General features: G+C 41.1%; 1 protein-coding gene across 1 annotated transcript in view; it reads left to right on the forward strand.

Moving 5' to 3' along the window:
* LOC139760439 (uncharacterized) overlaps positions 1-18574 on the forward strand; it is a gene marked incomplete at its 3' end in the record, with an annotated part of 167836 nt that overhangs the window by 17182 nt on the left and 132080 nt on the right. The window contains exon 2 of the mRNA XM_071683676.1: positions 2171-2228. The remainder of the gene's footprint in view (positions 1-2170; positions 2229-18574) is intronic.

Genomic DNA, 18574 nt, shown 5'->3' on the forward strand with positions numbered 1-18574 from the left:
CTGTATGTTCAGGCCCTGATTACTCAAATTCTTTTTCGCTCCATCTTTCCACCTCCAATTTGGTCTCCTGCTTCTTCTTGCTCCCTCCACCTTTGACACATATATCCTCTTTGTCAGTCTTTCCTCACTCATTCTCTCCATTTATGTGTGTGTGTGTGTTTGTGTGCATACATCACTGGAAAGAGAAAATAAGAACAGTGAGTACTTTCAGTTATAACATCCTTTTTTCTGATTGTATGTATATGGATGTACATATATATGCATTTATGTATATTTGTGTGTATATGATTGGATGGGTCTTTCTTTGTCTCTGTTGTGGCGCTACCTTGCTAATGTGGGAAACGGCGATCAAGTATAATGATTATAATAATAAAAGCCCAGAATGTTATTTCTTCTGGTTAGTTTTTTATTTGTTGGCTTAAAGAATTTTTCAGTGTATATGACTTTTTGTAGCTGTTCATCCGAGCTACTTCTATTATCTGCAGTCTCAACTACAATAGCTGTTCATCTGAGCTCCTATAATCAGCAATTTCAGCTTCAAAGTCTTTTCCTTTCCTACCTGCCTCCATATAATGTGTGGTAAGTGAAGTCTCCAAAGACATACATATATTTGCAACTAGATTTCTAAGGTCAAAACATGATTTCATTTGGTGTGATTTTATATGGTCTCTGTGATTTAAGTCCCTGTGTGTTAGCATGGCTTGTCTCTTTGTTGTTTTGGGATGTTAACATGTTCTGTTCTGATGAATTTGATGTCCTTTTTTCAGTCCTTTCATCAATCTCAAGAGGGAAACCAGTGTCATTTCCTCTGGCAGTTCTTCCCTTTGTTTGTGATTAAGAAATAATGAGTTTTGTAATGGGCCTTTGGGATATGCCCCATTGTTGCTATGTGGTAGTTTTCAGAGTACCTGTTCAAGCAGTGCCTAATCTTTAGTAATTGTTTGTTCAATTCTTGATGGTACAACCTGGAACCTTCCCATTAATTTAATTCACATTTGATAAGCCTGTTCAAAAATTTCCTATGGTATTTAAATTTACATATCCCGAGTAAGATATGCAAGTCCTGCTGTACATGTGATTTCCCTTCACATGGTATCTGCAGTAAAGCCAGACCCAAGATTTTTTTTTTCTTTTCACAGAATCCAAGCTTTTGATCCAGCAGAGAAAAAAAATGGTTGACTTTCACATGCACTAAACAAAGGATTTCTTCTCAATTATTGGCATTCCATCTTGCATGTTACCTGAGGATCCAGGAAATTGGCTGAGAACGGCAATATTCATTGCTGCCCAGGATATTTTTCGGAACCTTAATGTTACTCATAACCCTGCCTTTTTTTTATGTGGGACAGCCATCATTTTGCTGTTCATTGGCTTATTGATAGGGGATGAGAAACAGGAGTATCTGCAATTTTTATAACAGTTCCCTACACCCATTAGAGGCATGCTTTTAGACGTTAAGTAGAGTTCAGACACAATTTGAGAAGTAACATACAGTTGGCTATTATTTCATTGTTTTACCCTTTTCCTGCATTTGTGGTTGAGAGTATCGAGTCTTCTTGTACATTGTGTTCAGCAGGATTCTTTATGATGCTGTTGTGCTTATTACAGTCATTTTGAGCACCCTTATAGTAGTGACTGACTGGAGTAGAAAACTGCTAGGAGTTCTCTTGGCTGAAATGGATATGATTTCTGTACATGCCCTAGTCTGGTCCCCTTCTGATATTGCTCAGTGACCTTGGCCATATCCAAGATGGCTGATGCAAATAAAGACTGTTGTCTTTCTGTCAGTTAGTTTTTCATAGCTCAATATTCATTGAAGCTATTGGGTTGATTTGAACCAAACTTAACAGGGATAGTTCTTGGGTTGTCATTTTTCAAAGTTGTCTGAGTGCCATACAACATGGCTGCTGTTACAAAGCACTGAAAGCCAAGTGAGTCACAGAATCTTTGAGCAAGTAGCTTTTTTACTGATTTAGTTTTTTCATTTCCTCTTTTGCTATCTGATGTGATATTCTTTCATTCTGTTTTATTGATAGGTAATGTAGATTTGATACCTTTAACAAAGAACTTGAGAGAACTAGTTAAGTTATAGGCATGACTTTCAAAAACTTGCTATACTGTAGATTTTATAGCATAGAAGACTGTAATATTGTTTTTACTTTACTTTCAGGCTGTTGAAAATTCATCAGAGAATGGTTGCTGGAGGAAGAAGGAAGGAAATAATGAGGGTTAGTGTATTAGTATGCAACTAAATTTTCAGTATATGTGTTGTATGGTTAACTCGTGATTGTGCAAAATAGTGATGCTCCCTTTCACATGTGTAAGGGAAAAAATCTGTTCATTACATATGTGAATTATCTTTAAGTGCGAAAGAGAGACTTTTGGATGTTAATGTGCTGAGAGGTGCAACTGGAGGGATGTCTGATCATTATCTTGTGGAGGCTAAGGTGAAGATTTGTATGGGTTTTCAGAAAAGAAGAGTGAATGTTGGGGTGAAGAGGGTGGTGAGAGTAAGTGAGCTTGGGAAGGAGACCTGTGTGAGGAAGTACCAGGAGAGACTGAGTACAAAATGGAAAAAGGTGAGAACAATGGAAGTAAGGGGAGTGGGGGAGGAATGGGATGTATTTAGGGAATCAGTGATGGATTGCCCAAAAGATGCTTGTGGCATGAGAAGAGTGGGAGGTGGGTTGATTAGAAAGGGTAGTGAGTGGTGGGATGAAGAAGTAAGAGTATTAGTGAAAGAGAAGAGAGAGGCATTTGGACGATTTTTGCAGGGAAAAAATGCAATTGAGCGGGAGATGTATAAAAGAAAGAGACAGGAGGTCAAGAGAAAGGTGCAAGAGGTGAAAAAAAGGGCAAATGAGAGTTGGGGTGAGAGAGTATCATTAAATTTTAGGGAGAATAAAAAGATGTTCTGGAAGGAGGTAAATAAAGTGCGTAAGACAAGGGAGCAAATGGGAACTTCAGTGAAGGGTGCAAATGGGGAGGTGATAACAAGTAGTGGTGATGTGAGAAGGAGATGGAGTGAGTATTTTGAAGGTTTGTTGAATGTGTTTGATGATAGAGTGGCAGATATAGGGTGTTTTGGTCGAGGTGGTGTGCAAAGTGAGAGGGTTAGGGAAAATTATTTGGTAAACAGAGAAGAGGTAGTGAAAGCTTTGCAGAAGATGAAAGCCGGCAAGGCAGCAGGTTTGGATGGTATTGCAGTGGAATTTATTAAAAAAGGGGGTGACTGTATTGTTGACTGGTTGGTAAGGTTATTTAATGTATGTATGACTCATGGTGAGGTGCCTGAGGATTGGCGGAATGCGTGCATAGTGCCATTGTTCAAAGGCAAAGGGGATAAGAGTGAGTGCTCAAATTACAGAGGTATAAGTTTGTTGAGTATTCCTGGTAAATTATATGGGAGGGTATTGATTGAGAGGGTGAAGGCATATACAGAGCATCAGATTGGGGAAGAGCAGTGTGGTTTCAGAAGTGGTAGAGGATGTGTGGATCAGGTGTTTGCTTTGAAGAATGTATGTGAGAAATACTTAGAAAAGCAAATGGATTTGTATGTAGCATTTATGGATCTGGAGAAGGCATATGATAGAGTTGATAGAGATGCTCTGTGGAAGGTATTAAGAATATATGGTGTGGGAGGAAAGTTGTTAGAAGCAGTGAAAAGTTTTTATCGAGGATGTAAGGCATGTGTACGTGTAGGAAGAGAGGAAAGTGATTGGTTCTCAGTGAATGTAGGTTTGCGGCAGGGGTGTGTGATGTCTCCATGGTTGTTTAATTTGTTTATGGATGGGGTTGTTAGGGAGGTAAATGCAAGAGTTTTAGAAAGAGGGCAAGTATGAAGTCTGTTGGGGATGAGAGAGCTTGGGAAGTGAGTCAGTTGTTGTTCGCTGATGATACAGCGCTGGTGGCTGATTCATGTGAGAAACTGCAGAAGCTGGTGACTGAGTTTGGTAAAGTGTGTGGAAGAAGAAAGTTAAGAGTAAATGTGAATAAGAGCAAGGTTATTAGGTACAGTAGGGTTGAGGTCAAGTCAATTGGGAGGTGAGTTTGAATGGAGAAAAACTGGAGGAAGTGAAGTGTTTTAGATATCTGGGAGTGGATCTGGCAGCGGATGGAACCATGGAAGTGGAAGTGGATCATAGGGTGGGGGAGGGGGCGAAAATTCTGGGGGCCTTGAAGAATGTGTGGAAGTCGAGAACATTATCTCGGAAAGCAAAAATGGGTATGTTTGAAGGAATAGTGGTTCCAACAATGTTGTATGGTTGCGAGGCGTGGGCTATGGATAGAATTGTGCGCAGGAGGATGGATGTGCTGGAAATGAGATGTTTGAGGACAATGTGTGGTGTGAGGTGGTTTGATCGAGTGAGTAATGTAAGGGTAAGAGAGATGTGTGGAAATAAAAAGAGCGTGGTTGAGAGAGCAGAAGAGGGTGTTTTGAAGTGGTTTGGGCACATGGAGAGAATGAGTGAGGAAAGATTGACCAAGAGGATATATGTGTCGGAGGTGGAGGGAACGAGGAGAAGAGGGAGACCAAATTGGAGGTGGAAAGATGGAGTGAAAAAGATTTTGTGTGATTGGGGCCTGAACATGCAGGAGGGTGAAAGGAGGGCAAGGAATAGAGTGAATTGGAGCGATGTGGTATACCGGGGTTGACATGCTGTCAGTGGATTGAATCAAGGCATGTGAAGCGTCTGGGGTAAACCATGGAAAGCTGTGTAGGTATGTATATTTGCGTGTGTGGATGTATGTATATACGTGTGTATGGGGGTGGGTTGGGCCTTTTCTTTCGTCTGTTTCCTTGCGCTACCTCGCAAACGCGGGAGACAGCGACAAAGTATAATAAAAAAAAAAATAATATCTTTCAGTAAAGAAAATCTCCCAAAAGTATATGTTTCTTGGTATTGTAGAGTGTTGAGTGACTTGGTGAGGAGGCAGGTGGACACCAACGATGTATGATGATTATGGTGTTTTTCAGGTGTGATTTCACACTACATACATCTAAACAGTACACTATTTTTTTTTATTCATACCTGATTTTACATATTTGCACTAAGCATACAACACATTCTTGATTTCACATTATTTGAACTAAGCACACAATACACTTATGCATATGTTATTGCATTATTATTTATCAGCGAACAACAAGTTACTCACTTTCCTAGCCCTTTCATCCACAACAGACTGTATCCTTGCCCCTCTCTCCAAAACTCTTGCATTCACCTCCCTAACAACCCCATCCATAAACATATTGAACAACCATGGTGACATCATGCACCCCTGCCGCAAATCGACATTCCCTGGGAACCTTCCTACTGTGCACATGCCTTACATTCTGGATAAAATCTTTTCACTGCATCTAGGAACTTACCTCCCTCATCATATACTCTTAATACCTTCCACAGAGCATCTCTATCAACTCTATCATATGCCTTCTTCAAATCCATAAATGCTTCATACAAATCCATCTGTTTTTCTAAGTATTTCTCATGTACATTCTTCAAAGCAAACACCAGATCCACACATCCTCTACCGCTTCTGAAACCACACTGCTCTTCCCCAGTCTGATGCTGTGTGCATGCCTTCAACCTCTCTTTCAATACCCTCCCGTATAATTTCCCAGGAATCCTCAACAAACTTATACCTCTGTAATTTGAACAAGGTTATTAGGTACAGTAAGGTTGAGAGTCAAGTCAATTGGGAGGTAAGTTTGAATGGAGAAAAACTGGAGGAAGTAAAGTGTTTTAGATATCTGGGAGTGGATTTGGCAGCGGGTGGAACCATGGAAGTGGAAGTGAATCATAGGGTAGGGGAGGGGGCGAAAATTCTGGGAGCCTTGAAGAATGTGTGGAAGTCAAGAACATTATCTCGGAAAGCAAAAATGGGTATGTTTGAAGGAAAAGTGGTTCCAACAACGTTGTATGGTTGCGAGGTGTGGGCTATGGATAGAGTTGTGTGCAGGAGGGTGGATGTGTTGAAAATGAGATGTTTGAGGACAATATGTTGTGTGAGGTGGTTTGATCGAGTAAGTAATAATAGGGTAAGAGAGATGTGTGGGAATAAAAAGAGTGTGGTTGAGAGAGCAGAAGAGGGTGTTTTGAAATGGTTTGGTCACATGGAGAGAATGAGTAAGGAAAGATTGACTAAGAGGATATATGTATCAGAGGTGGAGGGAACGAGGAGAATTGGGAGACCAAACTGGAGGTGGAAAGATGGAGTGAAAAAGATTTTGAGTGATCGGGGCCTGAACATGCAGGAGGGTGAAAGGCGTGCAAGGAATAGAGTGAATTGGAATGATGTGGTATACTGGGGTCGACGTGCTGTCATTGGATTGAACCAGGGCATGTGAAGCGTCTGGGGTAAACCATGGAAAGATCTGTGGGGCCTGGATGTGGAAAGGGAGCTGAGGTTTCAGTACATTATTACATGACAGCTAGAGACTGTGTGAACAAATGGGGCCTTTGTTGTCTTTTCCTAGCGAGGTGGCGATGGGAATGAATAAAGGCAGACAGTATGAATTATGTACATGTGTATATATGTATATGTCTGTGTGTGTATATATATGTATACGTTGAGATGTATAGGTATGTATATTTGCGTGTGTGGACGTGTATGTATATACATGTGTATGTGGGTGGGTTGGGCCATTCTTTCGTCTGTTTCCTTGCGCTACCTCGCTAACACAGGAGACAGCGACAAAGCAAAATAAATATATACCTTTATCCCCTTTACCTTTTATACAGTGGCACTATGCATGCATTCCGCCAATCCTCAGGCACTTCTCCATGAACCATACACACACTGAATATCCTCACCAACCAGTCAACAACACAGTGACCCCCTTTTTGAATAAATTCCACAGCAATACCTTCCAAACCTGCCGCCTTGCTGGCTTTCATCTTCCGCAAAGCTTTCACTACCTCATCTCTATTTACCAAATCATTCTCCCTGACTCTCTCACTTCGCACACCACCTCAACCAAAACACCCTATATCTGCGCTCTATCATCAAACACATTCAACAAACCTTCAAAATACTCACTCCATCTCCCTTCATATATGTGTATAAGTATTTATGTATATGTATGTGTATATGTTATCCTTGGGGATAGGGGAGAAAGAATACTTCCCACATACTCCCTGCATGTCGTAGAAGGCGACTAAAAGGGGAGGGAGCAGGTGGCTGGAAATCCTCCCCTCTTTATTTTTTTTTTTTTTTTATTAATTTCCAAAAGAAGGAACATAGAAGGGGGCCAGGTGAGGATATTCCCTCTAAGGCCCAGTCCTCTGTTCATAACGCTACCTCGCTAATGCGGGAAATGGTGAATAGTATGAAAGAAAAAGGTATGTGTATATGTGTGGATAGGTCATTCTTTGTTTTTTCTCAGCGCTACCTCACTGACATGGGAAACAGTGATCAAGTATGATAATGATGATAATAATAACACATACATTGAATAACCTTACCAACCAGTCAACATAACAATACAGTCACCCCCTTTTTTAATAAATTCCACTGCAATACCACCCAAACCCGCTGCCTTGCTGGCTTTCATCTTCTGCAAAGCTTTTACTACCTCTTCTCTGTTTACCAAATCATTCTCCCTAACCCTCTCACTTTGCACACCACCTCGACCAAAACACCCTATATTTGCCACTCTATCATCAAACTCATTCAACAAACCTTCAAAATACTCACTCCATCTCTTTCTCACATCACCACTACTTGTTTATCACCTCCCCATTAGCCCCCTTCACTGAAGTTCCCATTTGTTCCCTTGTCTTACGCACTTTATTTACCTCCTTCCAAAACATCCTTTTATTCTCCCTGAAATTTAATGATACTCCACCCCAACTCTTATTTGCCCTCTTTTTCACCTCTTGCACCTTTCTCTTGACATCCTGCCTCTTTCTTTTATATATCTCCCACTCATTTGCATTATCTCCCTGCAAAAATCGTCCAAATGCCCCTCTCTTCTCTTTCACTAATAATCTTACTTCTTCATCCCATCACTCACTACCCTTTCTAATCTGCCCACCTCCCACACTTCTCATGCCACAAGCATCTCTTGCACAAGCCATCACTGCTTCCCAAAATACATCCCATTCCTCCCCCACTCCCCTTGCGTTCTTTGTTCTCACCTTTTTCCATTCTGTACCTAGTCTCTCCTGGTACTTCCTCACACAAGTCTCCTTTCCAAGCTCACTTACTCTCACCACTCAGTTCACCCCAACATTCTCTCTTCTTTTCTGAAAACCTCTACAAATCTTCACCTTCGCCTTCACAAGATAATGATCAGACATCCCTCCAGTTGCACCTCTCAGCACATGAACATCCAAAAGTCTCTCTTTTGTGCGCCTATCAATTAACACGTATTCCAATGAATCTCTCTGGCCATCTCTCCTACTTACATATGTATACTTATGTATATCTCTTTTTGAAACAGGTATTCCCAATCACCAGTCCTTTTTCAGCACATAAATCTACAAGCTCTTCACCATTTCCATTTGCAACACTGAACACCCCATGTACACCAATTATTCCCTCAACTGCCACATTACTCACCTTTGCATTCAAATCACCCATCACTATAACCCGGTCTCTTGCATCAAAACTACTAACACACTCACTCAGCTGCTCGCAAAACACTTGCCTCTCATGATCTTTCTTCTCATGCCCAGGTGCGTATGCACCAATAATCACCCATCTCTCTCCATCAACTTTCAGTTTTACCCATATCAATCAAGAGTTTACTTTCTTACACTCTATCACATACTTCCACCACTCCTGTTTCAGGAGTAGTACTACTCTTTCCCTTGCTCTTGTCCTCTCACTAACCCCTGACTTTTCTCCCAAGACATTCCCAAACCACTCTTCCCCTTTACCCTTGAGCTTTGTTTCACTCAGAGCCAAAGCATCCAGGTTCCTTTTCTCAAACTATTTCTCCTTTTTTCTCATCTTGGTTACATCCACACACATTTAGACACCCCAATCGGAGCTTTCAAGGAGGATGAGCACTTCCTGCATGACTCCTTCTTCTGTTTCCCCTTTTAGAAAGTTAAGATAATAATGATAATGATATATTTATTTATTTTCTGTTTTGCTTTGTCGCTGTCTCCCGCATTAGTGAGGTAGCGCAAGGAAACAGACGAAAGAATTGCCCAACCCACCCACATACACATGTATATACATACACGTCCACACGCTAATATACATACCTATACATCTCAACGTATACATGTATATACACACACAGACATATACATGTATACACATGTACATAATTCATACTGTCTGCCTTTATTCATTCCCATCACCACCCCACCACACATGAAATAATAACCCCCTCCCCCTCATATGTGCGAGGTAGCGTTAGGAAAAGACAGCAAAGGCCACATTCGTTCACACTCAGTCTCAAGCTGTCATGTAATAATGCACCGAAACCACAGCTCTCTTTCCACATCCAGGCCCCACAGAAGTTTCCATGGTTTACCCCAGACGTTTCACATGCCCTGGTTCAATCCATTGACAGCACGTCGACCCCGGTATACCACATCGTTCCAATTCACTCTTTTCCTTGCACGCCTTTCACCCTCCTGCATGTTCAGGCCCCTATCACTCAATATCTTTTTCACTCCATCTTTCCACCTCCAATTTGGTCTCCCTCTTCTCCTCATTCCCTCCACCTCTGACACATATATCCTCTGACCCATATATCATATATCCACATATGTTATTAATAATAATGATAATAATAATGATAATAATGATAATAATACTAATGATAATAATGATAATATTGTTCTTATTCTTTACCTTCATACTTATTGTCATTTCCAGGGTTAGCAGGTTAGAGCCAGACAAGGAAAGCCATATCCGCTCACATCCATTCTTGAGCTTTCATGTTTAATGCACCAGAACCACAGCTACCTATCCACATTCAGGTCCCACAGACTTTCCATAGTTTACCCCGAACATTCCACATGCTCTGGTTCAGTCTATTGACAGCATAGTGATCCTAGTATACCACATCGTTTCCAATTCACTTTGTTCTCTGCATGCCTTTCCTAATTGCCTGAAATTTCTTTCACTCCATCCTTCCATCTTCAATTTGATCTCCCCGTTCTCCTTATTCCCTTCACTTCTGACACATATATCCTCTTTGTCAACCTTTCCTCATTCATTCTCTCCAAATGTCCAAACTATTTCAGTACACCCTCTTCTACTTTCTCAATCACACTCTTTTAAGTACCACATGTCTCTCTTATCTTTTCATTACTTACTCAATCAAACCACCTCACACCACTTATAGTCCTCAAACATAACATTTCCAACACATCTGCCCTCCTTAGCACAACCCTATCTGCGGCTCATGCCTCACATCCTTATGATATTGTTGGGACTACTATTCCTTCAAACATACCCATTTTTGCCCTTCCAGATAATATTCTCTCTTTTCACACAGTCTTCAGCACTCCCAAAACCTTCACCCCCCTCCCTCATCCAATGGCTCCATCTACTGCCTTGTCCACACATTCCCCTTTCACCTCTTGCACCTTTCTCATGACCTCCTGCCTCTTTCTTTTATACATCTCCCAGTTATTTGCATTATTTCCCTGCAAAAATCGTCCAAATGCCTCTCTCTTCTCTTTCACTAATAATTTTACTTCATCTTCCCACCACTCACTACCCTTTCTAATCTGCCCACCTCCCATGCTTCTCATGCCACAATCATCTTTTGCGCAAGCCATCACTGCTTCCCTAAATACATCCCCCCACTCCCCTTACGTCCTTTGTTGTCACCTTTTTCCATTCTGTACTCAGTCTCTCCTGGTACTTCCTCACAAAAGTCTCCTTCCCAAGCTCACTTACTCTCACCACTCTCTTCACCCACCCCAACATTCTCTCTTCTTTTCTGATAACCTCTACAAATTTTCACCTTCGCCTCCACAAGATAATGATCAGACATCCCTCCAGTTGCACCTTTCAGCACATTAACATCCGAAAGTCTCTCTTTCACGCTTCTATCAATTTACACGTAATCCGATAACACTCTTTGGCCATCTCTCCTATTTACATACATATACTTATGTATATCTCTCTTTTTAAACCAGGTATTCCCAATCACCAGTCCTTTTTCAGCACACAAATCCACTAGTTCCTCACCATTTCCATTAACAACACTGAACACCCCATGTACACTAATTAAAACTCAACTGCCACATTACTCACCTTTGCATTCAAATCACCCATCACTATAACCCGGTCTCGTACGTACATCAAAACTACTAACACATTACTTACTCTCCCAAACCACTTGTCCCCCATACTTGTTCTCATCCCATCAAGCACTCAATAATCACCATATCCTTTCCAGACCACTTTCATACATTCAACCTATTTACTTTTCTTAATTATCACATACTCCAACCACTCCGTTCACCACACTCTACATTCTTAATACCATTCCCAAGAGCTCTTACACTCTATTCCATCAATGCTCTCTCCATACCCAGAAATGCTACAACAAATCCTCTGCTATTTAGATTTCTAATACATTTCTTCATGAATGCAAACATCCGAATCCACACATCCTCCCATTCTGAAACACACCTCTTTCCCAATGCGAGCTCGAAACATCCTCACCCTCCAATCAATACATCTCCCCATATAAATTTCCCATGAATACTCACACAAAGTTATACCTCTGTAATTTGAGCACTTTTATCCCATTTGCCTTTGTACAGTGGCACTATGCAAGCATTCCGCCAATCCTCAGGCACCTCACCATGAGACATACATACATTAAATAACCTTATCAACCAGTCAACAATACATTCACCCCTTTTTTAATAAATTCTACTGCAATATCATCCAAACCCGCTGCCATGCCAGCTTTCATCTTTCGCAAAGCATTTACTACCTCTTCTCTGTTTACCAAATCATTTTCCCTAAACCTCTCACTTTGCACACCACCTCAACCAAAACACTCTATCATCAGACACATTCAACGAACCTTCAAAATACTCACTCCATCTCCTTCTCACATCACCATTACTTGTCATCACCTCCCCATTAGCCCCCTTCACTGAAGTTCCCATTTGCTCCCTTGTCTTACGCACTTTGTTTACCTTCTTCCAAAACATCTTTTTATGCATCCTAAAATTTAATGATACCCTCTCACCCCAACTCTCATTTGCCCTCTTTTTCACCTCTTGTACCTTTGTCTTGACCTCCTGTCTCTTTCTTTTATACATCACCCTCTCATTTGCATTATTTTCCTGCAAAAATTGTCCAAATGCCTCTCTCTTCTCTTTCACTAATAATCTTCCCTCTTCATTCCACCACTCACTACCCTTTCTAATCTGCCCATCTCCCACGCTTCTCATGCCACAAACATCTTTTGCGGAAGCCATCACTGCTTCCCTAAATACATCACATTTCTCCCCTACTCCCCTTACCTCCTTAGTTCTCAACTTTTTCCATTCTGTATTCACTCTCTCCTGGTACTTCCTCCCACAAGTCTCCTTCCCAAGCTCACTTACTGTCACCTCTCTTTTCACCCCAACATTCTCTCTTCTCTTCTGAAAACCTCTACAAATCTTCACCTTCGCCTCCACAAGATAATGATCAGACATCCCTCCAGTTGCACCTCTCAGCACATTAACATCCAAAAGTCTCTCTTTCGCACGCCTATCAATTAACATGTAATTCAATAACGCTCTCTGGCCATCCCTCCTACTTACATACATATACTTATGTATATACTTATGTATATTATGTATATTTTATTCCTGGGGATAGGGGAGAAAGAATGCTTCCCACGCATTCCTCACGTGTCGTAGAAGGCGACTAAAGGAGATGGGAGCGGGGGGCTGGAAACCCTCCCCTCCTTGTATTTTAACTTTCTAAAAGGGAAACAGAACAAGGAGTCACGCGCGGGGTGCTCATCCTCCTCGAAGGCTCAGATTGGGGTGTCTAAATGTGTGTGGATGTAACCAAGATGAGAAAAAAGGAGAGATAGGTAGTATGTTTGAGGAATGGAACCTGGATGTTTTGGCTCTGAGTGAAACGAAGCTCAAGGGTAAAGGGGAAGAGTGGTTTGGGAATGTCTTGGGAGTAAAGTCAGGAGTTAGTGAGAGGAGAAGGGCAAGGGAAGGAGTAGCACTACTCCTGAAACAGGAGTGGTGGGAGTATGTGATAGAGTTTAAGAAAGTAAACTCTGTATTGATATGGGTAAAACTGAAAGTTGATGGAGAGAGATGGGTGATTATTGGTGCATATGCACCTGGGCATGAGAAGAAAGATCATGAGAGGCAAGTGTTTTGCGAGCAGCTGAGTGAGTGTGTTAGTAGTTTTGATGCAAGAGAGCGGGTTATAGTGATGGGTGATTTGAATGCAAAGGTGAGTAATTTGGCAGTTGAGGGAATAATTGGTGTACATGGGGTGTTCAGTGTTGTAAATGGATATGATGAAGAGCTTGTAGATTTATGTGCTGAAAAAGGACTGGTGATTGGGAATACCTGGTTTAAAAAGAGAGATATACATAAGATATATATATATATTTATTTATATATTTTTCCTTTGTCGCTGTCTCCCGCGTTTGCGAGGTAGCGCAAGGAAACAGATGAAAGAAATGGCCCAACCCACTCCCATACACATGTATATACATACACGTCCACACACGCAAATTACATACCTATACATCTCAATGTACACATATATATATACATACAGACACATACATATATACCCATGCACACAATTCACACTGTCTGCCTTTATTTATTCCCATCGCCACCTCGCCACACATGGAATACCATCCCCCTCCCCCCTCATGTGTGCGAGGTAGCGTAGTGGGGTGGCGACGGGAATGAATGAAAGTAGCAAGTATGAATATATACATGTGTATATATGTATATGTCTGTGTATGTATATGTATGTATATGTTGAAATGTATAGGTATGTATATGTGCGTGTGTGGGCGTTTATGTATATGTATGTGCATATAGGTGGGTTGGGCCATTCTTTCATCTGTTTCCTTGCACTCCCTCGTTAATGCAGGAGACAGTGACAGAGTATAATAAGCAAATAGATAAGCATTTAGATGCATGGAAGTAGACATAACAGCAAATGGAACCATGGCAGTGGAAGAAAGTCATTGAGTGGGTGATGGGGCGAAGGTTTTTGGAACAAGGAGGAATGTGTGGAAAGAGAGGTTGCCATATTAGACGGAAGACTTTGATGTGCTTGAAACTACAGTTGTCCCAGCAATGTCTTATGGGTGTGAGGTATGGATGTGTGGAGGAGGGTGGATGCGTTGGAAAGAAAATGTTTTAGGACAGTATGTGGTGTGAGGTGGTTTGATCAATTAAGAAATAAAAAGGTATGAGCCGTGTGGTAATAAAAAGAGTGTGGTTGAGGATATGTTGAAAAGTTTTTGACATTTGCAGAGAATGATAGAGGAGAGGTTGACAAAGAGGATATATGTGTCAGAAGTGGAGGGGACAAGGAGAAGGGCTAGAAAAAATTGGGGATGGAAGGATGGAGTGAAAAATATTTTGAGTTACTAAGGCCTGAGCATGCAGGAGGTTGAAAGGTCTGCACGGGATAGAATCAATTGGAACAGTGTGGTATAGAGGGGGTGATCTGCTGACAAAGGACTGAGCCAGTGTATGTGAAGTGGCTGTTGGAAACCATGGGAGGGTCTGTGGGGCTTGGTTGTGGTTGGTGCATTGTACATATCAGCTAAAGAATGTATGTGAACAATGCTGCTTTTTTTCGTTTATTTTTGGCTCAAACACAGGAGGTGGCAGAATGGTATGAAAGAAAAGAAAGAATTGAATTTATAACATAGATTCTCTTAACACTGTATTTAGATATTTTTTGTTTTCTGAATGTGGTAACCTGAAAACACACAAGGGGCATCCACAGTGCAATACAATTTGGCATTTGCCTCAGGTGTCAACCATTTCCCACAGTACTTAAGGCAATGGGTAAAAATACTGGGGAAAAGGGATGAGTTGGGAAAATTTAAAGGGATAGCCAACATTTGTAAACAGATGCAGGAGAATATCTTTTAAGGAACTCTGCAAAATATTGTTGATATTTCACATTTTGCAGTATAAATCATTTTACACATTAGATATTTACATAGTATATCGTATTTTCCATGTCTTACTTAATTTTTGGCAAGTTAAGTAAAGGAATATCCCTTGGTAGGCTGGTGAAGCATGGGAGAAGGATGATGGTTTATGTTTTAATTACTGCTGTCATTGCCAAATGGAAGCAGCTATCAATGAAGAAAATCGCCAGAGTATTCAGAAAAATGGTATATTAATGATGAAAGGGGGGTACATTTTGAATGGTCATGGAGATTATGCAACTGTCACACTTAAAGTTTATAGTGCTTAGGTTGCAGTTATGTGGCCTCATGTGAAGAGTTAGTGAAACATAAACTAACACACTTTCAGGTGATTTGTACTTTTTCTCATCACTGACCATGTTGATTCATCAAGTAAGGAGAACATTTTCATTCATTCATCCTCAGTACACAAAATAATTCCATTGTATTTTAACCCCCAACACAGTACATAGTCAAATCATGTACTGTCCTTCAATTATGCCAACATATAGGGGCTGAAATCATGTACACAAATGAAATCCCATTTTTAAGTAGATTGCTAAATGTATCAAGTGAAGTATTTGCAGCCTTCACTGAACCACACAAAAGACCATATGAATATTGAGATGTGGATCCCAGATTGCAACATGTGCAGCTGCAACATCACTAGAAGATCATGTGTGGGAATTGCACTGTAAATAGTAGATAGACCTATAACAACTGAACCCCTGAACTCCGAAACCTGGTCATTGCAGTAATCTATATACCACTTGATGTAAAGCCTCGTGAGTTTATGGTGCAGATGAAAAAAAAGAATCATGTCTCCATCTCCTCAGAAACCCAGTCCCAAATATAATTGTCTTGGGATACTTCATCATACAATATTTTAGATGGAGACAGGCAGGAAATAATATTGCAGAGGAAAATACTGACGCTGGATGCAGCTCAGACGAACAGGTAAAAAAGCTATTCAGACTATGTAGAAAGTTTTCTGTCAGCCAACAAATAAGAAAACCAGATGGAGGAAATAAAATTTTCGATTTGATCTTCAAAAATAATGTAGACCTAATATTATCATTATATATTATTATACTTTGTCGCTGTCTCCTGTGTTAGCGAGGTAGCGCATGGAAACAGACGAAAGAATGGCTCAACCCACCCACATAGACATGTATATACATACACGTCCACATATGCACATATACATATCTATACATTTCAACGTGTACACATATATACATATATACACATACATAATTCATACTTGCTGCCTTTATTCATTCCTGTCGCCACCCCGCCTCACATGAAATGACAATCCTCTCCCCCCGCACACATGTGAGGTAGCTCTAGAAAAAGACAACAAAGTCCACATCCGTCCACACTCAGTCTCTAGCTGTCATGTATAATGCACCGAAACCACAGCTCCCTTTCCATATCCTGGCCCCACAAAACTTTCCACGGTTTACCCCAGACACTTCATATGCCCTGGTTCAATCCATTGACAGCATGTCGATCCTGGTATACCACACTGTTCCAATTCACTCTATTCCATGCACGCCTTCCATCCTCCTGCATGTTCAGGCCCCGATCACTCAAAATCTTTTTCACCCCATCTTTCCACCTCCTATTCGGTCTCCCACTTCTCCTCGTTCCCTCCACCTCTGACACGTCCTCTTTGTCAATCTTTCCTCACTCATTCTCTCCATGTGACCAAACCATTTCAAAACACCCTCTTCTGCTCTCTCATCCACATGCTTTTTATTACCACACATCTATGTTCTCTCCATGTGACCAAACCATTTCAGAACACCCTCTTCTGCTCTCTCAGCCACACTTTTTATTGCCACACATCTCTCTTACCCTTTCATTACTTACTTGATCAAACCACCTCACACCACATATTTTCCTCACATCTCATTTCCAACACACCCACCCTCCTCCACACAACTCTTTCTATAGCCCACGCCTCGCAACCATATAACATTGTTGGAACCACTACTCCTTCAAACATACTCATTTTTGCTTTCTGAGGTAATGTTCTCGCCTTCCACACATTTTTCAACGCTCCCAGAACCTTCGGCCCCTCTCCCTACTGTACCTAATAACCTTGCTCTTATTCACATTTACTCTCAGCTTTCTTCTTTCACACGCTTTACCAAACTCAGTCACCAGCTTCTGCAGTCTCTCACCAGCACTGTATCATCAGCAAACAACAACTGACTCACTTCCCAAGCTCTGTCATCCACAACAGACTGCATACTTGCCCCTCTCTCCAAAACTTTTGCATTCACCTCCCTAACAACCCCATCCATAAACAAATTAAACAACCATGGAGACATCACGCAAACCAACATTCGCTGAGAACCTATCACTTTCCTCTCTTCCTACTCATACACATGCCTTACATCCTCGATAAAAACTTTTCACCGCTTCAGCAGCTTACCTCCCACACCATATATTCTTAATACCTTCCACAGAGCATCTCTATCAACTCTATCATATACCTTCTCCAGATACATAAATACTACATACAAATCCATTTGCTTTTCTAAGTATTTCTCACAAACATTCTTCATAGCAAACACCTGATCCACACATCCTCTAACATTTCTGAAACCACACTGCTCTTTCCCAGTCTGATGCTCTGTACATGCCTTCACCCTCTCAATCAATACCCTCCCATATAATTTCCCAGGTATACTCATCAAACTTACACCTCTGTATTTAAGCACTCACCTTTATCCCCTTTGCCTTTGTTCAATGGCACTATGCATGCATTCTGCCAATCCTCAGGCACCTCAATATGAGTCATACACACAATGAATAGCCTTACCAACCAGTCAACAACACAGTCACCCCATTTTATAATAAATTCCACTGCAATACCATCCAAACCCGCTGCCTTGCCGGCTTTCATCTTCAGCAAAGCTTTTACTACCTCTTCTCTGTTTACACCAAATCATTCTCTCTAACCCTCTCTTTGCACACCACCTCGACCAAAACACCCTATATCTGCCACTCTATCATCTAACACTTTCAACAAACCTTCAAAATACTCACTCCATCTCCTTCTCACATCACCACTACTTGCTATCACCTCCCCATTAGCCCCCTTCATCAATGTTCCCATTTGTTCTCTTGTCTTACGCACTTTATTTACCTCCTTCCAAAGCATCTTTTTTTTCTTCCCTAAAATTTAATGATACTCTCTCACCCCAACTCTCATTTGCCCTCTTTTTCACCTCTTGCACCTTTCTCTTGACCTCCTGCCTCTTTCTTTTATACATCTCCCAGTCATTTGCACTATTTCCCTGCAAAACTCGTCCAAATGCCTCTCTCTTTTCTCTCACTAATAATCTTGCTTCTTTATATCACCACTCATACCCTTTCTAATCACTACCCTTTCTAATCTACCCACCTCCCACGCTTCTCATGCCACAAGCATCT

Source organism: Panulirus ornatus, chromosome 36 (genome assembly GCF_036320965.1).
Source record: "Panulirus ornatus isolate Po-2019 chromosome 36, ASM3632096v1, whole genome shotgun sequence".
Taxonomy (NCBI): domain Eukaryota; kingdom Metazoa; phylum Arthropoda; class Malacostraca; order Decapoda; family Palinuridae; genus Panulirus; species Panulirus ornatus.